General features: G+C 32.9%; 1 protein-coding gene across 2 annotated transcripts in view; it reads right to left on the bottom strand.

The window, feature by feature from the left end:
• Window positions 1-11962, bottom strand: part of LOC111504891 (uncharacterized) — a 64437-nt gene extending 52475 nt beyond the window's left edge. For both annotated transcript variants that reach the window (XM_023159615.2, XM_023159605.2), the window contains exon 1: window positions 11630-11962. The gene's annotated coding sequence lies outside the window, so the exon portion shown is untranslated. The remainder of the gene's footprint in view (window positions 1-11629) is intronic.
• Between the last annotated feature and the right edge of the window lie 14496 nt (window positions 11963-26458).

The following is a 26458-nucleotide window of genomic DNA, read 5'->3' as shown; positions in this document are numbered from 1 at the left end:
TTTGAGGCTGCGAAAAATGTTTCGAGGACTGCAAAGTCAATGTTGCAAGAACGGGTCAAAACTTCAGGGGAACATTTCTAAATTGAGCCCATCAGTTGAGAAAAGACGAATTATAATTGGTTTGCAGGAAAGAAGGAACAAATATATATGGGGAGGAAATGAAGATGACAGATCAATCCAATGAGATGGAACGACCACCAAGTCCCAGGAAAAAAACACACTTTCAATAGCAAAAATATGGTTGAAGGTCAACGACGTCAGTAAGAAAATGGATCTTTCTGAGCAAATATCAAGGAATCGAGAAATAACCAGTACTAAGGGGCGTGTATTGACTTTAAGTGCTCGAATCACCAGAAATTTCAAAGGAGCATGTACAGAACTTGGTACTTTGAACGGCTACAGGACGAACAGAACATATAATTGAAGAGGATCTTAGTTCTGGGCTCAGTTCAATAACCATTCAACATCCTTTCTTGGTAGACATCATGAATGAATTGGCTGCGGCCTCGAAATCGTAGAATAAAACAACTACATCCCAAACATCAGAGGTATAATTGAAGAAATGTTGTTGTATCTTTATTTGGTGCTGTGAGGAGTTCGCAATCTAAATATTGGAGAAATAAAACTTCCAGCCTTCACTAAAGAAATCTTAAACTCTTTCAAAATAGTAATTATTTCAGGTAAGTGAAGAAGCAACAATGAAATAGTGCGATAATTAAAAATTTTGAGTGAAGTGGTGCTGAATTCGCATTTGTGATGTTGAATGAAATTGTTGAATTTGAATAATCATATATCTTGTTAAGTTTTCAGGAACCCATGCATAGGCAAGTTTGTTACAATATTTTGAGTGGATATCATTATGGTTGCAGATACATTCTTCAGGGTCTTTCCCTAAAGAATTTCAAAACACCGAATGAAATACCTCAGCAAAATACCTTTTCTATCGAAATTTCAAAATTGTTTTGTTGGGTGAGTATTAGGGTTCTCAATTAAGTTTATGGTCTGTAATTTCTGTAATGTACTACTTTTTTGTTTTTCATGGAGTCCTGTATTCTTCCGCTGATTTGAGTGGATCTCTGCTGTCTTTTGCTGATCTCGTACACTCCTATATTTTCTTCGTTGGTTTGAAGACGGTGGTAATTTTCTCCTTATTTAGCATTTTCCCGATTCGATACGTGACATCTTCTATGTATGGCTGCTAGACAGCGTCTTGGGGTTGATCTTCATCAGTGTTTCTCTTCGTCTCCCTTGGACGCGTAGCTTCGTCGACGTACCTTTCTTCACATATTCTCAAAGCTCTTTTCACTAGGGTGTTAATAAAGGTTCGTTTCCGTTTTGGATGATGGTTGGATCCATTATGTAGAAATCGATCTGTGTCTGTTTTCTTCCTGCACACCTAAGGGCTTGTTGATTACTTTCGTTGATGACTAAAACATCAAGGAATGGGATTTGAAGGTTTTCTTCTGATTCCATGGTGAACTGGATTTTTGGATGAAAACTATTCAGATGATTTAGGAAGTTCTGAAGTTCTTATTTCCCATGACTCCAAACACTGAACGTGTCATCTACATGTCTCAACCAGTGCTTGGGCCGATTTTCTATATGATGTTGCCATTTTCCACTAATCGTCTCATAGTGAGATTTTCATACATGATTAATCGAAACATCCCTATCTGCTTCACAGACAATTGGACGCTATTTTTTCCAAATAAACTACAAAATCGAACCATGAAACAGGTCTATACAAATTTCAGGGAAGATAGTAGGCGACGTAGGAAATAGACGTATTTTGGTGAAACAAACAAATATAAAAACTTGAACATGGCTAAAGCAAATAATAATTTGAGCAAATTCATTAAAATCACATTTTCTACACTACTCCATTTGGATTTTTTATTGTCTTTTCAGAAATTCAGAGAATTCCAATCTATTTTATGGTATATTTGAGCGGAATTGTTTTTGGAGAAATTATTCAGTTATTTAATACGTTCGATGCGCATGGAATATTTTTAAACTCAATTACCATTACTGTTGAAGTCACCGTTAAACAATATGCATTCATGGGTAATTGATGACGAATGGGTATAAAATAGTTCAATAACTAAAATAAAAATGTACAGTCACGAAGAATTCTCTATTAATGAACGAACAGGATATGAGGTCAATCGAAAATAACAATTCATATTTTTTTAGTTGATTTTTTAGATAATATGATTTTTTCACAGCCTGAAAAGATTTACAGTCAGTATAGATCATCTTCACATATTTAACTATTTACCTCAAGACTCCATTTATTTCCATCTAAACTTCAGTTAATGCAGTTGATGATTTTTACATATTGAATCAAAATTGTTTAAATTTTCAAAATGAAACATTTTTTTTAGCAGATACTCGTATATCCAACACTTACTCACTTAGAATAAAGGAAGAATATCACATACAGGAAAACCTCGAGCCTACACTGTTTACAGGAAAAGTTTTGATTATTCAATAACAAAACTAATCATGAACTGTCTTCAAAACTATCGGTTAACATATATTTGTAAATTTTCGTTCAATGGAAAATTATTTTGAAAATTAGCACCACTGAAATTTCAATGATTTGCATGTTCAAATACAGTTCAAACCCCAAAGTTTGTGACTAGGAACACGTACTATCGTTATTTTTAATGAACCTGGAAATATTTCATGAACTGCAATTGTTACCTATGAACTGAATGTTTATTAAATATTTCCGGTTGACATTTTCAACTATTTAGATTCAAATAACAGAGTGAGAATATATAAATTTAAAAAAGCTTTTCCGTTCATCTTGTAGGATATCTAACGTTTAACTAAACTGTCAAACAATATATTTTAATGAATGTTAGTGGAGACATGATCATTTTCCGATAATGAAAAACTTGCTGATAGAAGTATTCCATAAGAAATCCTAAGTAATTTGAGTTTGAGAACAATCACAATGAATAACTACATTTCAAGTGAATTAACCATAAAAATGAACTTTGAAAACTGCATTACCTCATATTTATTAGTCATTTTCGAAATCAACAATTTGAAAAATTTTTGATTATTTCAGTTTTACAGTCCGATTCAGCTGATCAAGTTAGATTTACTGGCCATTAATTGCATGTGAAAATAGAAAAGTATTCGTATAAGTATGTATACGAGTATACTCGAAACGTTTTGGTATCTGTGTCATAGGTTCATTGAGAAATCGTTTGAACAGGTGTCTCGACAGACATTCATTAAAAATGTATTTGTTACTGCTTAAATTTCACCGTTAAAAGGCACATTGAAATATATGTTCTAAACGAAGGAGTTCATTGAAATATTTCGGAACATACCATAATCGATTTCTACAAACAATCCCTCCAAACCCTGTTATGATACAGGATGTCGCTTTTGTTAATGAACATATCTCAATATTTTCGCTTTCTCAAGAAATACAGACATGAATGCTTTTGAATGAATGGTTTTGATTGATGTACCAAATTATTTTAATTCTCGACATTTTGAGTTTTTCAATTCTGACAATAATGAATAGACTAAATCATCAAAATTGACTAAATTATCAATATCAATGAATATATGTACAATTTCTGTCTTCAAATGAAGTATTTCATCAGTTCGGACTTCCATTGTCTGATATAATATAAATTGATTTGGAATTGGAAAGATTAACAGAAAAATAACAATTTAATTAAATAAAAAACTGAAATTACCAAGAAACAACATGCTTGTGTGTTGTACACAAAAAAATTGAAAAGATACAGAAGCTAAAAATTAAAAATTAAAAAATATTGAAACTAGAAATTAAAAGTTTCCAAACCAAGTTACGTCACGACGTTTCGATTATTGGTATCCACAATCGTCTTGGTTGCTGCTTGTATGTTATTTCTTTGTAATTTTAGTTTTTTGTTTAATAAAATTGTTATTTTTCTGTTAATCGTTTGAATTTCTTTCAGGGATTCCAAATCAATTTATATTTTATTAGACAATGGAAGTCCGAACTGAGGAAATACACCAGGGAACATTGTCAACCACCTCCAAACAAACGTCCAAATATAATATTTAAAAGAAAAATATTTTTGATGTGAATTATGTTATTACTTCTAATCTCTATTATACTTAGGTACTAACCATACTTTATACATAAACCTAAGTGAAATTATTGCTAATATTCATGATGTTAAATGTGTTTTTATAATTTTTATTACTTTGATATACATTATACATACCAACCACACTTTATACATTGTAGAGTTTCCCGGTAATAATTATCATCCCTTTCTATAAAAGCAGTGAAATCCTGTTAATCTTATTTAGTCTAGAAAGCACACGTAATAACCTTAATATAAGTGAAGAATCAACATTAATCCCTACGGACAAAATTATATTTTGTAGGGTTCTTGTTTATTTCTTCTATTCACTTTATTTTATGTATGTATTTTCAATATCAAATCAATCATTCAAATTATACAATTTTCAGAAGGAAAAATTGAAATATTCCAATTGTCTATTGAACATACTGAGGTTGCTACCTATTGCATCTTAAACAAATAACTACAATCCACCCAAAGTTTTCTCACAGAACAGTAATTTTTTTTTGTGCTATTATTTTTTGTATTGAAAGATATTCTTTTTCTAGGGTTTTATTCTCGTACATCCAGTTGAGAACAGCAATTTAACGACACTTACAAAATGCAAAAATAGCAATGCATAAATAAAATAATTGAAACTACTGATTAATAAGGTGAATACAAGGTGGTCCACAAAGAGATGAATCTCTGTTCTTGGGTGTAGCTAATAAAATAAGCAAGAATATTGACATGTTCATATGCACCTTGATCAACAATTTTCAACCATATTATGGATTATATTTTCGAATCTGGTATTGAACGGCATGTCATTGAATTTTATTCCGCATGGAACTAACTTTATTGATCATTAATAAACTGAATTGAATTAATTTTTACAACTGTATATTTTAAATTTCGAAGTTGATGACTTCGTAACTGAAAGTTGTGTAAAGATGTATCTAATTCATTTTAATTTGTTTTCATGATAGTATTAAATGACTTCATTTTTAATTGTCAACGAGTCTTTGATCATTAGCCTCGTGTGCTGGGTAGCCAATGTTATAAGAATTCCCTTAGCCGCCATCTAGGAATCATTATGGCTATTTGCAATCCGTCAGCCATGTGACGTTGCAGATTTATCCCAACTTCAACTAAACTATATCCATCCAACAAAAAAATAAACCCAAACAATGATAGATGCGTGATTGAAGCATGATCACCACGCATATTTGCATCTATTGGGTAAAATAAACATACCTCCTGACGCTGGCCAATCAGATTTAACTGCAATCGGGTGGCAGAATTCATTGTTACAGTATCGGAGTAGTCAGTTACGTTTTACGCATGTGTTGTGTACACAAACGGTATTTTTAAGTTTAAAATTTTTAAAATGTCAACTACTGATACTGTTAATTCATGTCCCTACACTCCATCTAAAAAATTTTCCTATACCCAGCCGCATATTATTAGAAAAACAATTCGGTCGTTCCTTAGCGCGATTCTGTACAAGCAGCCTTGTCTGGCACATTACGTGCACTATGCATGATAATGTTTTGGAGCACTCCGTTGTTGGTTGGACACAGTATAGATAACTTCTCCCGAGGAATCGAACTCACGATCTTTCGATCGTAAATTGGCAATTTTTTTCAAAATCAGTAAAAGTCCAATATATACCTTCTAAGTCATCCTATAAAATAATTTGATTCAATGAATGTATATATACAAGAATAATCGATATGTGAACCATTTTGGAGAGAGTTAAAAATATAAGTACTGGTGAGAATTTATGAAAATTTTATTTCATGCAGGTACTAATTTAGTTATTTGTTGCTTTCCAAGATTGCAAAGTTTTTACCGAAGCTTACGTAATTGCCAACATGTACCATGAATAATAATCAATTATTTTTCTATTTTGCAACTTAAATATAGATGTTGGGATGATGCTCATTCATGGTCATCGTGGACTGGTTCTCGTGATCGAAAAACTTGTTAGTTTGTCTCACAATTCGTGAAGTATTCAATGTTGCAATACAATAACAACATCATTTTTCCTACTAAAAATGAATTTGGATATTTCTCTTATTGAGAAATGATCATTAGTTGCAAATTTGGATTACTATTAATTTTGTTCGTTTAATGTTAGACCACCGCCTGATACATCCAACTTATTAAGAAACTAGAGTCAAAATTACTAGGTCACCGTAATTCATAACGAAACTCTTGGTTACTATAGATTTTAAATGAGTTATGTCAATATTGTTCAATAAATAGAAAGTTGGGGTTTGACGAATTAAACCAGGCAGTCAAAAATGCAATATGTTTAGTAAAATGCAATTTGTGTTCAATTTCTCCAATGGGTAAAATTTAAAAATAAAAGTATATTCGAAAAGACCAATCATGAGGGTGATTTACTTTCTATAACTCAGAAAACAAAAATGTGTTTTGTTTGAACAACCAGTTGTAACACAATTAATGGCTGTATTCTCCATATACTAATAATCCTGGATAAGAGTTTAGGCTCGCCTAATTCGAAAATTTCATATGCACCGTAAGAAAATTAGAGTTTTGCCTGCTTGAAGTTTGGCCCTCCATTTTGGCGACTCGGAGCTTTTGTGATCACAACCTAGCTTTCTGTCTGCGGTGGGGACTGACAAGTCCCAATATAACTTACAATTGTACCTACCATGGACAGATATTTATATACCTACAACATTCAACCTTCCGTCCTGGGGCTAATTTCACTATCTAAAAAAATGTTCTTCTTTTACTTTTCAGGGACGGACTATTATTGAATAACATTGTGACAACTTCCTCAAAATGAAAGTTCGGTGTATGATGTGTTAGATATATTTAATATAAGGTACTTCAAAAGTGTACATGTTTTTTCCTTACTAGCAAATTCGATTTATAGTAATTTCACATATATTTTGTGTTTTTTCATGACGAGGAAATTTTCTGCTTTATATATATGATGCAATTGGCCGATACTTGAAGAAAATTCATAACTAAAATATTCAAAAAATACTTCGCGTGTAAAGACATGCCCGAAGAAGCCATTGTATGACGAAACACGTGTTGCATTTTTGTAAAACTGTTTAGTGAAAATCTCACAATAAAGAGTTTTTTGAATACGTTATTTTCTGCTTCGATGTGCTGGAATTGAACTTCCATAATATAAAATATATTTCATCAGTTCGGACTTCCATCGTCTAATATAATATAAATTGATTTGAAATCTCTGAAAGAATCTGTAAAAAATTAAAAAGATTAACCGAAAAATAACAATTTTTATTAAAAAAAAAATTTACTACTAACAATCGAAACGGCGTGACGTAACTTGGTTTGGAATCTTTTAATTTTTATTTCTTGTTAATAATATTTTTTAATTTTCAGCCTATATTAATATTTAAATTTTTTTTTGGTTGTTGCTTGTATGTTATTTCTTTGTAATTTCAGTTTTTTGTTTAATAAAAATTGTTATTTTTCGGTTAATCTTTTTAATATTTTACAGATTCTTTCAGGAATTTCAAATCAATCCACGAAACATTGTCAACCATCTTCCAATAAACATAAAATATATTGTCTCTACCTGAGATTCCTTTCACTTGAATACAGAAAAATATTTCCTCTACTTGAATCGCACAATTTAGACCAGTTATCTTTTCAGGCGGAGCCACATGTATTTCGGGCTTCAGAAAGTTTGGCTAAAATAACTACGGTGCCTAACATCAACATTCTAGTCGAGTTTAGTAAAGCTTGGCTTTGCATGATATACGGAGAGAGAGGACATAAGGAATTTTATTTTGTTCAACTTTGTTCATAATGATTCAATCCAGTTCAGTTCAGTTTATTTATTGTTGTGAAATTACCGAAATCCAATTTTTCGATACTGTGAATAAAAAATTTATGAATTTCAGTATGTGTCAACAATAAATTATTTCTGGGAATTTTAAGTTGAAGCCGAAGATATATATAGGGTTCGTTCATTAACAACCTGAGGCTCGAAAGAAGGAGGAGAAGGTTCGGGTTTGAGAAAATTACTTGAAAATAGCCGTGGAGTTTACCGGCAATAGATCTTGGAATCTATGAATTTTTTGCATTTTTCGTCTCCTTCGTTTCAATTATATTGCATGCACTTTTACAACTCAAATGAAGTTCTACTTTCTTTTGTAGTAGCTAGTGAAAGGTGCCAAACAGATACCACCAAACCAATGGTGATGAGATGATAAGACAAATATCTTATCCCGAAACTTCGAAGTACACCATTATGAATGATAGTGTTTCAAATAAGTGACATTCTATACCAACCCTTTCACATATCGACATTTCTATGAATGATATATTTTTCGATCACATAACAATATTTTATTGATTTTGGAGTAATTGAGTAAACATCAATAGCTGATATCGGGAACTAAGATACTGACATCAGAGACTCCCAATTTCTTCTTCTTTTCTCTTGAACTGTATCGCCCTGTGAACTCACTTCACGATGCTATGCTCTTGCGGAAAGATCTTTATAACTTAGTTGAATGAAGTCAAATCAATGAATTGAATCTGAATGTGAATAAATACTTTATTATTTCTTTCTTGCCAGTGAATGCCAGTTATCATATGTAAATGTATCAAATTAGAGGTCTGGGTGTAAAATTTGATACCTAGTTGACATTTTCCAACACATTGTTGAAATAATACATTGAGAATATTTACTGCTCACATGAGAGATCGATTTTGGGATACTTTTTTGTTGTCTAAGCTCTATAATATGACTGCTATGTTATTCAAATTTAACGTGTCCAAGAAACATATATTTTTGAGCTGAGTTTTGCCAGAGATCAGTATAAATATGAAGATATCGACAAAAATCGGAATATCATCTCACTTTCACATAGAAGATCTGTCTGTAACCTTATATCTATCTTCAAAAACTGCACTAAGTTACTTCGCACCATTCGAAATATTTGCAATTTTTCACTCCACCACTTATATTCGAGATCAATTCGAAACGTTCTTGGGAGAGTGTGTTTAGAAATATGTGTTTAAAAATATAAATTAAGATATATAGTCCCAATATGTAAACCCCATTTTAAATACAGAAACAATTTACTTCATACTTATACATCTTCCTATTTTTATAAAATCTTGCAGGTAAATATTCACCAAATCGTCAGGTTATGTTTTAAATTTTGTGGGGATTAGGAATTGATGCGGTTGATAACCCAAGTCGTAGACTTTTTTTTTTGCTATCGCCTCATTCAGGGGATCATTGTATTTTACATTCATCTGTTCATGACACACATTCCAACATTTTTAATCTGAACTAATTATCTCCATTACTTTGTTGAATTTGTTGCAGTTGAGATCTTCGTTGTACAACTCTTTTCGTGTTCTCTAAATGGACAGTATCCAATGAGTATAGCTCTGTAATGATCTCGAGTCAATCGATCACTGTTGTCCTGCAGAAACTCTTCAATTCTTTAGCCAGACTGAATTTCACTTGCGTGGTCCCAGGGATATTTTCGCAGTATTCTTTATATTCCTGCCTAACCCATCTACTCGTGAGATTCTGGGCTGATGATTTTGTTCATGTTCTTTATGCTCCAAGTGGATGTAGCCTGTCGTGACCTTACTAGTGAACGAGACACTGACTTTGGAACTTTGATAGCCAGTTTCAGCTGAAGAAACTTTGAATATTGTGAATTTGTTCGTTGGTTGAACAAAATACTGGAAAATCAGTGTGAATCATCAATCATCAATTTACGTTTTGAAAAAACATGTTTTCATTTCCAAAATGAATAATAAACTATGATTCAGTGGGGCAATGGGCTCTTCGTTCATAATAATGATCTACTTCTCTAAAATAAATCTTAAATAAAAAGAATTACTCACGCGTTTATTTCCCAGAATAATCTCAAAAAACAGTGTTTATAATGTGAAGAATTTATTTCGAAGTGAACTTCCTTCTTTCTATTCGAAACAACTAATGAAATCATTTCGAAATGATGAAGAATGAAACATTTTATTTAGATATGAAGATTGAAAACTAACGTCATCACATCTACCCAATGTTTTATCAAAAATAAATTGTGCTATAGCATATGTCATAACTCAAAATTGTGGTCAACGAATACATATCGTTGAATCTGCTGAATATCTTCCCAGTAGAAGTAGATTCAATGGTTACACTGACTTCATTTTCAGACACAATAGATAGCCAGATCAGTTTATAGAAAAACGTTTGATGAAATGATAAAATAAAAGAAAAACAACCATTATTACAAAATAAGTTCAAGGCAAAGTCAGAAAGAAAGATCATTACAAACGGAAGAAAGAAATATACCAAAAATCATCCGGTTGTTGAAATTATCGTCTCGATCAACTGAATTTTACAAGCTCAAAAAAATGACTAGAATAAGATTTTATGGGGAACGTGATGAAAAAATTGGAGAAACAGAAGGATATCCCAGATAAAGTCAGAAAGAGAGCTAAGATTATTACTAGCGGAAGAAAGAAAATATATCAAAAACCATCCAGGTATTGAAATTCTCGTCACATCAACTAAGCTGAGTTGAGTTGAGTTACAAGCTGAGGAAAATGACTAGAAAAAGATAATTGGGGAACGTGATGACAAATAGGAAAATGAGATGGATATCCCTTATAATAATAATAATCGTCTTTATTATTTTCAAATAAATAAATCCAAAAAAACAAAAATACTGATAACTACCTAGATATTATTGAAAATGAAGGGCAAAGTTTATTTTTGTTAAGTGTTAGCCACCGTCAAAAATATTCTTCCACCACAATTCCTCTCGTTACCTGGTAATTGATAGATAAAAGAAAAATAGCACTATTATCACATAATTCTTTCATATTTAAAACCTTCCTCATCGTCTTAAGGAAATTATCTTTTGTGTTTTGAGAAACCGTTTTTCCCAGAGAGTATTACTTTAGGTTTCACTTTCAGTATACAGATAAACGAATAATCATAAAAGTACCAGACATTAAGGTTCCACATAAATGTCCGTCAAACAGTACTACTTAGTCTTTCTAACGTTGAAAAAATCCATGGAAATTTTAAATTTTGACAATAAATACGCGTCTATGTGTTCAAACAAAATTACTGGGAATCTTCTAAATGCTTGAATGGACATTAAGTTCTCTTTGGAATCATACACCAACTGAAGAATTCTCAGGTGAAATGGTTCATACATTTATAAACCTCGAAGAATTTCTTCGGTAGAGAATACGAAGAATGTGAGCTTCTACACCTTCCGGCTATATAAAAATACAGTTATTAATTGCTACCTCTCTCTCATGTGAATATGATCGATGTTAATCGATAAGTTGGTAAACAAATAAGAATAATTTCTATTTTCAAATATTTTCAAATATATGGGAATAAGAAGTGATATTACATCCTGAATGAGTGCGATGAACACATAAGACTGTGATTGAAGACAATAAGCATTGGAATACAGGTCAAATCAACCAAGATGAACATTACATCATTTTCATACTTCACTAGTTGAAAGACGTAGACTTACCAATATTGCTGCAACTGCCAAGAAAGAAAAGAAAAAGAAATCCACAGCACAGTTATTTCGCACAACGTTCCTAACACACCTAAAAATTCCACCGTTCCACAATAATAATTCTACCGTAGTATTTATCACTTATGTCATCAGTTTTCGCACTATTCCCAGCAAGACAACCGAAAATTCTCAACGGGTATGCCCCAGGGAAGGGTACTGAGTACACAGGGCTCTAGTCTCCCAATAACTAGGCGAAAATTGTGTGAAATTCCTCCAGAGTTCGGTAATGACGTCGACACTTGGTTGGCTAGAACGCGGCCGTCTCAGGTAACTATGTTTCTTGGCAGGTAGTGACGAGGAACGTGAAAGAGAGGGGATTAAACAAGAAGTTAAGGTTAGAGGTAGAACTGCGATGTTGCCAGTATATAGAAAAATGTTGATAACTAATGTTTTTTGATATCTATTCAGGAGTGACCATGTATCAAAATCGAAGTTCTCGGATTTTTGTTTCACTGTTATGTGAAATAAAGATTCGAAAAATTGTCTCATCTATTGTGATTAAATCAAAAGTTTTTCAGAGGTTTTATTTTGTTTCTGCAGAGCGGAAAAACAAAGTGAAAAGTATCAATCGATGCGTTATAAAATATCGCAATGAGTTTGAGAATGCAATTCAATTTAAAAAAAGGAATAGTTGAATATTGTTTTTCTTTTTTATGGAGATTGGGTATTGTTCAATATATCAATGTTTCCACATTTACGGGGTCCCTTTCTAGGTTTTTTCAATTCTTCAACTTCATAGGTATGAGGTGGATTGCCATATTAAACACTCGAGAGATTTGTGGAGGTTTCCTAATAATTATGTACAATCTCATATTCAATATCATAATCATGATAATTTCAATTTCACAATGGTTGAAAAAGATCAATAGAAATTTCCTATCGATCACAATCTCACTTGAAGTCTCAGTCTTCAGGCGAGATCAAAAGTATAATTCAATACCAAAAAGCGTCTTGTTGATACAGATTGAAGGATGTAAATATCATTTGAATATTGTTTTTGGTTGTTTTTTTTTAATATTCCGATTCTCCTGATGAGAATGTTTCACTGTAACTTTTCTAGTTCAATAAATTTTCAAAAAATATTTTTCCTTGTTAATGTAATATCCTCAAAACTCTTCAATTTCAGAGATTCTGATATCAAATCTGTTGGCAAACTTAGATTCATATGAGAATGACTAAATGCATTCAACATAATCTCTTTGAACACGAAAATATCGGACATTTTGTATAAATTCAGATTTGGAACCATGTTCCACTTCCATAAATTTTTTATATGAATATAGTTATCCCTAGATATTCTGGGGCATAGTAAAAGTATAACCAAAATTGAGTTACTCTGAAAAGAAAGAAGGATTTTATAACATAAACCAGTTATTCCACTTTTATCAAAACAAATTCAAACTGTTCAAACTGAATGAAGTGTCACTCACTTGGTTTACATGAATATTCTCAACAAATTTTGAGCTTGAGATCTAATATTATTACTTAGCTATATCCATCCATGCGTGATCAAAGCATGATTACCACTCACATATACATCTCTTGGGTAAAATAAACAAGCCTCCTTACGCTGGCCAATCAGATTAACCTGTAATCGGCGGACGGGTTTCATTTGTTACAGTGTCGGAGTGGTCAGTTATGTTTTAACGCCTGGGGTATTTACATATACGGCATTATAAAGTTTAGAAATTTCAAGTACTGATACCACTGAAGAAACTGATAATTTGTGTCCCTACACTTCTCCTGAAAATTTTTCCTACATCCAGCCGCATATTATTAAAAAAGATTGATCGTTCCTTAGTGCGACTCTGTACAAGCAGTCTTATCTGCTTAGATGGAGTATAGTAACAGTACAGTTGCTATCTAACATCAGACCTGTCGTCAGGGGATGAACTAAGCTTCCAAGGCGTATCACAACCTGTAAATTCATATCATTTACCTTATTACCTGTTCGGATTGTTATACTGTTGTTCTATGTTCATTTTATTTTACTTGACGATCTTACATAACTGCTGGAATATTCATATTTGTAGATATGTAATTGTATGATATGTATTCTGGAACTCGAGAGGTGAGTTTTTCGTCTCAGTAATATCATGTCAACATATTCATAGACATATTATCCAATACATTTCTGGTTATTTAGTTCAAAAAAAAGTATCTATCTTCCTTTGAATTTTATCTTCAAGAAATCTAGTCCAAAAAGTCCAGATACCACACCACACATTAGTCCTGAACAAATCTTGATTTTCACATTCAACAACCTTGAAAGGTTTGAATTTATTTTGATGGTAAATTTTTCTCGCGGATTTTTTTGTTATGCCAGTTCTATTAATAACATCTTGTGAATTATTTTTTATGCTCAGCCACATCAAGACATCCATCCAATTCACTTCATTATTCTTCATTTGGTGGTTTTGTCGGTAATTATGACTAATTTAAGAGATACATAATACCACGTAAGTGCCTATTACTTGCGGTATTATTGAACACCATTTTTCATTCACTAGTTATCGAAAAACTCATGTTTTACACTTTTCAAATGAATAAGATATATGTATAATGCGAATTTATGGGCGACACTGTATACCTTCAGGGGTAGTATGACCACACTAACATTCACTTCACTATATGAAGTCAATTCGATTGGCATAAAAACTGAATAGTTACCGAACATCGGCAGTTTCTTTGAATGGCATGGGCGTCGTGGTATAATTTACGACGTCTAATTACTATTTTTATGTGGAAGGTTTTATATGGTATTAAGTAGTAAATTTATCTGACCCGGTACATTAGTCTTTCATTCAGGTGTTCGGATTGACTTCGTATATACTATACTTGAATTACCGAATTGTACCGTCTTGAAAACCAATCTCTTTCACTCTGAGTCAGATATCTAAGAGACTCGTTACCTCTGAGCGAATTCATATTAAGACATTGTGAAAAATTTTGTATTTAAACAGTAACTTATCGGGGTGACCTACACGTGTATAAAGTTATACATCACAATTTCCGTATTTTTCAGATTGTGGGAGATGAAAATACTCAAAAGACGTTGACTTAAACTAATCATTTCTACTTTGGATTCATACTTAAACTTCATACTTTATTTCATGTGAACTTATATCATCCTTTAAGTTTTTTTCTATCATTGGGTGTACGTACGCCAATAAAAAATAAAAATATCATTATGTGCTACAGATAGCAAAAACACCCCAATAGGTTTTGAAGGGTGGTAAATTACCATCAGTCCTGCAATGTTATTTTGGTATAATATATGTTTCATGTTGATATTATCGCATATCCAGAATTTACACAATCAACTGACATTTTCTTCGCTTGTTTTCCAAGTATCTTTGTCTGACTAACGCGGTCTTCTCATTTTAATTGATTCCATGAACATTCTAGATATCGATGATAGTATTTCGTGGACAACCACTATTATAACTACTATAAACTAGCACAAAAGTTTTTGTATAATCGGAAACCCAATTTTAACAGTTTTAAAATATCGAAAAATCAATTCAGTAGTTTTTTTTCTACCAACAAAAATGTAGTTTTTCAATAAAAAAATTTATTTATTTGCAATTTCCCACTATTCAAAAAAGTATTATGTTTCAATTTTGAATTGGCAACACCGCATAGAAATAGCAAACCTAGGTAAATAACAGGTGGTCATTCGTTGTTTGTTGCAATTTTTAGAGGAATTTATATTCAAAGGAATGGTATCGAAAGAAGGTGTTGATAAGTGAATGATAATTTGGTTTATAGTCAGCAGGTGCAAGGAAGGCGAAATTTCCATATTTTGTCTAGTGATAGCATCGAGGAACGGAAAGTCACCGTTTGTTTATTATTTGTGTTTCATTACGATCCTGACTCCGATGACAAGATATGAGTATTTAAATTTTTACTTTACGTTTTATTATCGCACTAGTAGCATGGAACCGAGATAGGAGAATAGAAGGATATCTTTTACTAGTAAGGTTTATGTCTTCTTATTTCAACAATCATAGCAAGTACGAATAGTTCGTACAAGATGTTTATCTGAATATGTGAATGAGATTCATGTAATAACTTGTAAGGGGAACTTTCACAAAAGTTGTCGTTACCAAATTTGTTGGGGAACTGTTTTTCTTTCTATTATTTTTTGCGAAACTGTTTGCAACTGTTTGTATAGAATTTAAAGGTTTTATGCTTCGCAAATCTACTGCATCTCCAACGAGATACCTATAATTGACTTCTCTTAATGAGTATATTTATCTCTTCCGGAGACAATGTCGTAATGTTATGAAACAAATGACCGATTCTCGTCTTATAATTTTATTCAGAGAGTTGCTGATCAGATAACAACACAGGTGTCTTATTCCGAAACTTCGAAGTATACCATTGAAGATGATAGTCTTCCATATAAGTGAAGTTTCATATCATAACTGTTTCATATATTATATTGTGTAGTTTTCCAACGAATATTATCTGTTTCAATCCACAACGAATATTTGTACAAAATCAATTGGATAAAGTATTTTCGTATAACTCAATGTTTATATTGAAGTAGCTGTTAGGAATGTACTTTTTTTATCGCTAAATTCAATGTTAATTTGAAACTAGTTGTTTCAACTGTTGGCAACACTTGGTTGCCAAAAACAGAAAACAACACATACTAACGAAGTGAAACAACGAAAGCCTACCGCAGATTTGTCGTTCGAGTTAGAAGTTCCAAAATTTCCAAGATACACCCAACATGTCCCCATAGGCAGCTACAACTACTGGATCCAGGATATAAATATAAAAGAATGTTATCAAGTGTATATGATCTGAATCAATTAAAAAAAGAAGGGTTGACGAACACAGCACTATTGAAAAGCGGGGGGGCGCAGACACCTTTTTTTGGCTATTGGTCTCTTGGTCTCTTGGTCTCATCAGCGCCGTGCAGCCAAGTGCAAAGATAAGCAACACAGCACTATTGAGAAATGGCGGGGGGAAAAACCGCAGACATCTGTTTTTGGCTATTGGCCTCATCTGCGCGGTGCAGTCAAGTGCCAAGATAAACAACACTTGGTTGCCAAAAACAGGAAATATCATATACCAACGGAGTCAAACAACAGAAGCCTATCGCAGATTAGTGATTCCAGTTAGAAGACCCAGAATTTCCAAGACACATCCAACATGACCACGTAGGCAGCTAGAACTACGGGGTCCACGATATAAATATAAAAAATGTTATCGAGTATATATGATCTAAACCAATGAAAAAAAAAGGATTAGCGAACACAGCACCGTGCAGCCAAGTGCCATCACATACCAACGGAGTTAAACGTCAAGAGTCTATCGCAGATTTGTGGTTCCAATTAGAAGAGCCAGCATTTCCAAGATACACTCAACATGACCACGTAGTATCAATTAAAAAAGGAGGGTTCACGAACACAGCACTATTGGAAAAGGGGGCGATACCTGTTTTTGGTTATTGGCCTTATCAGCGCCGTGAAGCCAAGTGCAAAGAAGAGCAACACTTGGTTGCCGAAAACAGAAAACATCACATACCAGCGGACTCAAACAACAGGAGCCTATCGCAGATTTGTGGTTCCAGTTAGAAGACCTAGAATTTCCAGGATATTCACATGACCACGAACGCAACTACAGCTATTCCAGAAATTATCAAGAATTTCAAACTCCTGCTGCCAAACACTCTGTCGCTATCTTTATAGTTTGTATATATTATTCACTGGTTAATCCATTCACTAACGCATTTCTATTCTTAACAGCAGTCAAACATGTTACCTTTTGTACTTTGAAGATCAAAATATGATGTAATTTGATCAATAAAAATTTCTAACCATATGAAGGAATGCACAAAACGTACCCTTTCTTTCAAAAATCGACTATTACATTGGAATGATATACACAAGAGGTTGAAAATATCCATCAAAGTCTATCATCATTAGTATACTTTTTTTCAATATAGGTACCCACCTGATATTTGTTAAAAATGTATTATGAAAAAGCTTTGTTGTGGGATTTTAACACATTTTCGAATATGGTGAAAAAAGTGTTTCACCTGACTCATCTGAAAAACTGTATCGAGCCATTTTTCGGATTTGTTAACCGTGGTCTGTAGGGTTTCATGGCTGACGTTTCGTTTACTTCTGCGGTAGATATCATCAAAGGCGATGAAGCAACGGATGCAGTACTCGGATTGTTCTCACAGCAGATACTAAATTTAAGGTTGGAGTCACCTGAAAATGTTATTAAATATATATTTTTGTAAACCATTCATTGTGTGGAAATTTCACAATAAAAGAGAGATTCAAACTTTTGCAATAGGTCTCGTAATTGAGTGAGTTCAGTTGAAGAAAAAATACTGTGACAAATTCATTTGAAAATCTCTACCCTCGTTTTGATTTATTTATGTCACTCTAAGAAAACGGTAATTTTGTTGATATCGTTTCAAATTTGTCTACATTATATCATTTATTGAAGGGTTAGTGCATCCGTGCTATTTCATATTTTCCGCTTCACTGAAAAGTGGAGCGAAAATATAACAATAAATTGTTATATATGACAGTAAATTGAATTGCTAATTATGGTTTCAATGAACAGTTATTTCAGTATGCCGCATTCCATTCAACGGATAATTAGTATTAGTTGCAATAGGTTAATTTTCTTTTAGAATCTGATTAGAGTACACTGACGGTATTTTTATTGGAGTTTTTTTTTGTACACTCAATATCGTTGATATTTGTACATCAAATTGCAAATTGAAGAAAATTTTGGAAAAACTCTTCAATACAAAGTGTGGCCAAAGAAAAACTAAATAGAGAACTGCATTAACATTTTGAAAAAAATATTTCCAACCAAAAATAAAAATTACCCCAAAATATCTATTATGGCTTTGAGTATTGAGTAGTTATCATTTTTAGGTCCTTGAAGTATAAAATTCACTTTTGTTGATTGCCAGATTGGATGGAATAGATAGATAACAGAGAGATGTGAAACAAAGTCTTAGAGAAAGTAATGCTTGACATATAATAAAATTGTATAAAGAAAACCAAGCCTTTAATTTCACATGGATGGGTAGTTGTACAACACATCCCCGCAAAGCGGCACTCTCTTGGCGATTCAACTTTTGTCGACAGTAGACTTGTCGGGCCTTTACTGGCACTGGGTCCAGCCGATCGTACGATTGTCGACAATGGGCCGACGTTTTCTCCAGATGCTACAATTGTCGTCATTTTCAATATTTTGTTAGTCTACTTATATTGAACCCGTTACGAGTCATTCTTTGATTCATTTAAAGACAGATGATGGTACTGAATAAGAAAAGAAAGTATAATTTCTCGATAATCATTATTTTTGGGCTTTTGTCACATTTCGGAAAAATAAGGTATTATTACAGAAAAAGTGTAGATACGCCAAAGTTATTCTATTCTGGAAAAAGTCAGTTTGTGTCTGAAAGTTACTTCTTTGCATGATCTACACATCTATGTACAGAGTTACTTCTCTTAGTAGTAGTAGAAAGCCGAAAACTTTCTTTCCCAAAAATTAGTCACTTCCTAAAAATATAACCCTTTCAATATAAACTGAATTATTGTCTCCAAGATTATAAATCTTTCATAAAATATTGACTTTGAGGAAAAAGATCTGTATTTCTTGATAAAAATTACATCCTTATATGAAAATGGCCTTTTCATGATAATGAATAAACAGATCATTTAGTTGGATGCAGTCCAAACATGTTGATGGAGAAAATGATTATAAAAATCATAAAACTATTACAGTCACAATATACAATTGATATGATAGAATTCCATTAGGTCACTAAAAATAAACATTGTTTTTTACATTTTGAAAAAGATAAACACAAGATGGAAACTGGAAAATTAATTCGGCTTCAACATAATTCGACGTGTTTAGGCTACAACTTTCTTCCATCATCCATTTTCGACCTTGCCTTCACGATTATTTCCCGAACTGGACATTCAAAGAATATATATTAAATAAATAATACAAATTATCTAAAGAAACAATTAATTCAGGCGAGTCTCAACTCCCTACAGTGTAGGTTAATGAACTGACACCTATCAGAAAACAAGTACTCCCTGGATAATACCACGAAAGGCATTGGATTATAACCAACAGGTGTCAGTGCAGGATTATTCACTGAAATTATTCCTGCATATGCTCTTGGCGATACAACTGCCGCAATAGATTTTCAGTTATTGGAACACACTTGCAGAATGGTTTCGTGCTGTTTGGCCACTCGTCAGTGCAAGGTAGTCGATGATTTCCGATAATTGAAAATCGAATTCCTTCAGAGTATCATTCCTCGAACTAGGCTGAAGCGGACAACAAACAACAGGTTTATCATTGCCCCATCTGCCTGTGAACGAGGTAAACAACCGCATATCCGAAGTTTGTCCAATTCCTCGTATAAGAAAAGGAAACTCTTCACATATAGTCAGTGAGCATACTTGGAGACTGGTATGTATAGTATGTATAGAAAAAAATAATAGATGAAGAAAACCACAATATACAAATATAGCATTATTTATTCGCCCCATCATGTTATTCATTATGATCAATACAATTCTCAAATTCTAATTTAATTATATGTAGTTAAAATCCTAATCCAAACGCATCAAACAACAATGACGTTGATATTTATAAAATTACTACAACTCACAGCACAGCATAAAGCTCAGTACTGATCATTGAAAAAAAAAACAATCACTGCAGACGTGTAATGAAAATGATGACAGAATTTCATAAGATGCGGCAAAGGCCCGGCGCTGGAAAGTACCTACGCTCCAACAACGATGGAGGAACAGATTGCCATTGTGTATTTGAAACTTCATGAAATGTAATGGGTGAATTGAGTTGAACCGTTGCCATCAATGTCCCATTGATTCCAGTGATAGCCCGGCAATGAACCGATCATCAAGTTTTGCTGGGATAGATATAATGAATTCCGTTTAAAAAGAAACTAATTAATATAGTTTATTGTATGATTTTCACTATAGTTTTAACATTGATTTTCATCAAGTATCGTCCAGTTCTGTTCAATTCCATTCTAATTGACCTTGACGAAGATATTGATAGCGATCAAATTAGTCTAGATGAAAATTTTATTATATAGAATCAAAAGGTAACGAAAATTATAATTACAAATCTGTGAAATACTTGTTTTCTGTTTTTTTTTTATCAAAGTGCTATTGAAAAAGGATACGTATTGTAACTACCATTTTTTGGCGTTCTACCTGTTCACTGTTGTCAATGAAATAAAATAATTATTATAGCAGGATGATTGGGTTTGATACTGGAATAGCACCAAAAATATCAGTACATAACTAATTTGTACCTGTCCACCTATATTCGATGAGTGGACACAATCTATAAGAGTCTACAAAACAGCGAAAAGAAAGATAGAACAGTCTTAGAAGAATATACGTTTTACCGTTCACCCTCCACTTTCCTAGATTGATTAGACAAATAAATGAAATATGCTTTGCTATGAAAATAATCTCTGGCGTTTTTGTGGTGTAAAGATGTACCCTTGGCAAATATTCTTCATTGTGAAAATTAGAAATTATTAAAAAATTCAAGATGAAATAAGAAAGGGTATGGATGGTTATTCAGGACGAATAGCCTCATGTGCCTTATTACCCAAGTTATTCACCTCTATGCATGTGTTATCTGATTTATACGACATGCTTCTTTGTTTGTTTCATATAAAATATTTAATGTTTTCATGAAATACCCGTACTTGAGACATTCCGTATGTTGGTGTAATGGCGACGCATATCTTTAGCTCAAGGCAAAAATCTCGACCCAAGTAATAGGCATATGTATGTCTTATCAGATTTGTTCTGCATAGGGGAGGAGCAGGAAGTCAGGTAGACCCGGGCTGAGGAGGTGGGTGTAGGATTCAATTTGTAAAGAAGGTAATTTCAATATTGTTCGAGATATATTATTTCCGGTGAGGTTTTTTACTCTCTCGTAGTAACAATGAGCTGGCAGGTAGAAAATGATTGGAATTCAGTATTTTGGAACTTGATCATTGTAGTAACCTACGAAATCTTGTTGAAAATTACATTTTCAAAGTTGAATATGTTAAGATGCTTACTCAAAATTTAGTTGATTACATTTTCAAACTGATGACCATCCGTGACACACTACCAGTAATGAACAATTTGTTCAAAACTTTTTCTCACGTTTCGAAGCACAGATAGATAGATAGATTATTTTATCTATGTCGTAGTGTGAATTGATATCGTGATTGTTTTTTAAAAGGAGGCAAACATAACTGGAATTGGTCGTCTTCAGTTCAAATCTTCTTTTATGTTTGGATCCACTGATTTGTTATCTTTATCCAATTTTGACTCGTTCTTCATATGTTTACCTAAGGACTTACCAGTCTTATATGCTATGTTAATGTTCTCTCCTATTAGTAGTCTCTTCATTTTATCTGATGGTTTTTCTGTAACTATTATATGCGATTAATGAATCGATGAATTATTGTATAGAAATGTATAATTGTATAAAATTTTATTGCAAAGTACTTTCGACTTTCGTTGTCATCAGTGCTGACTCGTCAGGCAACAGGAAGTATCGAAATATGACAACATAGTACATTTTTAAAATATGATTTGTATAAAACTAATTAGCCTGATAACCAACGAAATACATGTTGGTAATTGAGGCCATGTGGTTAGGTCAATATGTGATGTATGAAGGACAACTTGTGACAATCACATACTGACAACTTGTGACAAGTCACAAGTTGTCCTTCATGTATCACATATTGACCTAGCCATATGGCCTCAATCTCAAACATACAGTGTGTAACATAAGTACGTTAAAATATTTAAGTGACGTATTCCTAAGACAATTTCAAGAAAAAAGTCTAAATGAACTTGTGTCCGAAAATGCTTCGTTTCGAAAATACGGGGTGGGGTGTTGAAATTGAATTTTTTGTTCGCTTTTTGAAAATAACCCTTGCAAAAAAACGTTATATGCACGAAATTCGGTACCCGGGTTTTTTTTGACTTCGTATTATTTTCATGTAACATAGAGAGAGCGCTGCGTACGCTGTCATTATTTATTTCAAATTGCCCTAACTTTTTTGCCAGTAAACTTTTGGTACTTTTCATGAAAAAACCTAATTCCCACCCCTTTTCCAAGTGAAAAAGGTACACCTCCTCAACAACGCTGGAGGTGATGGTTTTCGAGATATTTACAATTTTCTATATCGATGCATATTACTCAGCTCCTAGGGCGCTAAGTGAAGTTGCTGAGAACATTACAGAAACTAAGTATGCGGTGGATTTCGTCAAAATAAACAACTTTTTCGCATAAAATGTTTAACGGAGAATGATTCGTTTTCGAAATACAGATTGTTGAAATTTTTTAAAATATGGTAGGTTTTTGTCATAAGTTTTTTTGCAATTTTAGTTATTTTCATCAAACTTTATACCCGTATACAGACTTCTTCTAAACTGAGCATTATCGAACTGCCTATTCAATCCAAATTAAAAAAAATTGTCAGGTTTAATTATTCAATTAGAATGTGCTACATTTCGGAGTTTGTAAAAAAACAATTCGGAGAAGTACTATGTTATTTATAAGGAAAATAAACATATAAAAATTGAACGAAACAACTAGTACAACAACTGTTCAAAGTGACGACCCCCAACAGTAATACAAGCTTCTGCTCTCCTCATCAAAGAATTCTGCACCTGTTAAATAATGCCCGGAGTGTTTCTTATCGTTTCGCAGCAAGCTATGATGCGATCCCTCAACATTTTCTCGTTTTCAATGGTGCCAGCATAAACTAGTCATTTTAGGTGTCCCAAAAAAGAAAAATTGACGGGATTGAGGTCCGGTGACCTCGGGGGCCAATTCTCAGTGCCTCCTCTTCCTATCCATCATTGGGGATATGCTACGTCTAAAAAATTCCTGCTATCACACTAAAATGAGCAGGAGCTCCATCATGCATAAACCAAGAGTTATTTCGGAGACCAATGGGGACATCTTCCATAAGTTGGGGGCTCGTGTTCCAAAAAATGTAGGTAAGCATCTCCATTCAAACGTGAGGGGAGAAAATAGGGCCCAATTGAATAATTCCTACCCATACATTAAAAGAGAATCTGTCTTGGAAATGAGTTTGCGTTATCGCATGCGGGTTATCTTCCGCCCAGATGTGGTTGTTATGGAAGTTCATGATACCATTTCTTAAAAAATTAGCCTCATCTGTGAAGAGGATTTTCGATAAAATTTGCGGATGTTGTTCGACTTTTCTTTGAAGCCATTGAGCAAATTCGATACGTACTTGGAAATCACGTAGCGTAAGTGCCTGTACACGCTGAATATGATAAGTCTATAATTGCTGTTCCTTTGAAATTTTGTAAACTGTCATGTGACTCACATTTGAAGTTCGACTAATTTTTCGTGTACTTGTCTCTGGATGTTCACTAATTTCTTCGAGAACCGCCACCTCCAATTCTACAGTTCTTGTAGTCCGTGGCCGTCCTACTGCAGAATTTGTCTCAAATCTTCCACATTCGGAAAGTCGCCGGAAAAGATTCGCAAATGTCGCTGCACAAGGAGTCACGCCTTGGGGATACCGTTCCTGATAGATGCGTCTGGCCTCGATTTGAATTTCCGTCAGTCAAACCGTATGCAAAAACCATATCAGCCATTTTAGCATTCTTGAAGTCGGGCATGGTAACAAAAAATCACTTTATAAACTCCGAACTGTGAATTTGTCAATTAATAGTTAAAAATGTGACAGCGCCCTACTATTTTTATAAACAAACTTTCATAGCCTACTCGATTTAACTCAACGATTTAACTTAATTTACAATCGGAGAGTGACAAAAAATATTGAAATCAAATTTGGCTATAAAGTAATATGCATCGATATTGAAAATTGCAAATATCTCGAAAACGATCACCTCAAGCGTTGTTGAGGAAGTGTGGGAATTAGGTTTTTTCATGAAAAGTACAAAAAGTTTACTGTCAAAAAAGTTAGGGCAATTTGAAATGAATACTGACAGCGTATGCAGCGCCCTCTATATGTTACATGAAAATTAATACGGAATTATGATTTCCCACGTCAAAAAACCCTGGGTACCGAATTTTGTGCAAATAACTTATTTTTTGCAAGAGTCATTTTCGAAAAGCAAACAAAAAAAATCAATTTCAACACCCCGTATCTCCGAAACGAAGCATTTTCGGACACAAGTTCATATAGACTTTTTTTTTAAATTGTCTCAGAAATACGTCACTTGAATATTTTAACGTACTTATGTTACACCCTGTATATTTCGTTGGTTATTAGGCTGATTAGTTTTATACAAATCAAATTTTACAAATGTACTATTGAATTTTTGCTTATTTTTTATTCAATTGTAATTTCATTTGAGGTATTTTTTGCTTAATATAATTGTTGTTTGAAGGTAATGTTTCATGATTAATTTCATTAGAGGTATTTAAAATTATTTAAAATCCCTAAAAGAACCAATATAAATGTCATCACCTGATGACGATTGTGGATACCATCAATCAAAACGTTGTAAAGTAACTTGGCTTGAAATCTCCTAATTTTTTATTTTTTGTTTAATAGTACTATTTTTTACTTGTATTTCATTTCACTGTAATTTCATTTCAGGGTTTTTTGCTTAATATAATTGGTATTTTCAGCTATTTTTTACAATTTTTCATTTGTATTGGTTCTTATAGGGATTTCAAATCATTTTATGAAATATTAGACAATGGAAGTCCGAACTATGAAATTCAATATTATTGTTATTTTTAGCTATTCATTTTGATTTTCAATATGAGTATCATATTAGTCAAAGGAAGCCCAAACTAGTAAAATTACCCATGAAACATTGTCAACTACTTTCAAATATTCATATGATCAGTTTGTAAAAATTTGGTGTATTGGAAATGATATACTAATCATGGTCACGTTTTATTGGTTCAATATAATGAACCAATATTTCTCGAAGAGGGTTTCAATAAGCTTCTAGTTTGAAATTGCTTTAACTCTAACCTTTATTTTGAAGTGATCTATTGATACAAATATTGGAATAGAAGCTCCCGTTACCCATGACGCTCTGATTAGAAATGAAACAAAATTTTGTTCGGATTTCACGTGGTTGCTTTATTCATTCCGAGTTATGGCGAAAAATTGATTTATACCAAATTGACTTCCTCTTACATTCATTCACGATGACGTAAATCTTTCGAAGTTTCGGATTATAAATTCGAATTTATCAAAGAATCAACCTGGAGTATAAAATTATATAACGAGAGTTCATAATTTGCTTTGTTTTCTGCTTAGAACAGCATGACAAATGAATACCTTGCGCTTAATGTGCTCCGATGCACTTTCGTTGTCTGTCTAAGGGGAATCTGTTTTTGTTTTGTAAAAATATGACCTCGAAATCAAGTTATAATGATTCGGTTATGTCATGGGTTTTTCAACTTCTGTAGAATTGGGTTTTATGAATAAATTTCTTGGTATTCAAAAGGATCTGCCCACTTCTTTTAACATTATTTCATAAAGTCTGGCTGAAATGAAGTGAAGTACCATTACATTGTGTACAAGAAACGAAATTGAATTACGGGTTCAAAAAATCAATATTTCAAATCATTTCTGAATGTATTTCTGTAAATATGTAAGAAATCAAATCCAGTCTTGTTCTTGATAAAGGAGAGTGCATTTCATAGTTTCAACTATGGTAATCTATTGCAAAAATAGGATTATTTCATGTTTTT

The sequence above is a fragment of the Leptinotarsa decemlineata genome, unplaced genomic scaffold (assembly GCF_025532065.1).
Source record: "Leptinotarsa decemlineata unplaced genomic scaffold, Ldec_3_MD MMD2_tig00026354_RagTag_RagTag, whole genome shotgun sequence".
In the NCBI taxonomy this organism is placed as follows: domain Eukaryota; kingdom Metazoa; phylum Arthropoda; class Insecta; order Coleoptera; family Chrysomelidae; genus Leptinotarsa; species Leptinotarsa decemlineata.
The sequence above is the reverse complement of the archived record's forward strand: the minus strand, read 5'-3'. Positions and strand labels throughout refer to the sequence as shown.